Below are 300 nucleotides of genomic sequence, written 5' to 3'. Positions count from 1 at the left end.
GATCTCTAAAAGGTATAAAGTCACGACCTGCTTTTCCAGCCTCGGTTCTTTATGCATTACAATGTGAGCGAAGTTCTTCATTAACAGATGGTAACAAAGCATCCCTATGATTACTCACACGCCTTTCATATTCAGTGCCACTTTTAGTGCTTGTCAGAGGGAAACTGTGGTATTTTCCCCCTTTTTACCAAAACTTTATCTTTAAAAATACATTTTGGAAAAAAAAAATTTCTTTAATCAACCTACTTAATAGCTATACCTTCCATTCAACTATCTATTTACTAATCCGTTAGCCCTGTG

This window comes from Penaeus monodon, chromosome 23, assembly GCF_015228065.2.
Source record: "Penaeus monodon isolate SGIC_2016 chromosome 23, NSTDA_Pmon_1, whole genome shotgun sequence".
NCBI lineage: Eukaryota > Metazoa > Arthropoda > Malacostraca > Decapoda > Penaeidae > Penaeus > Penaeus monodon.
This window is presented reverse-complemented; position numbering follows the sequence as displayed.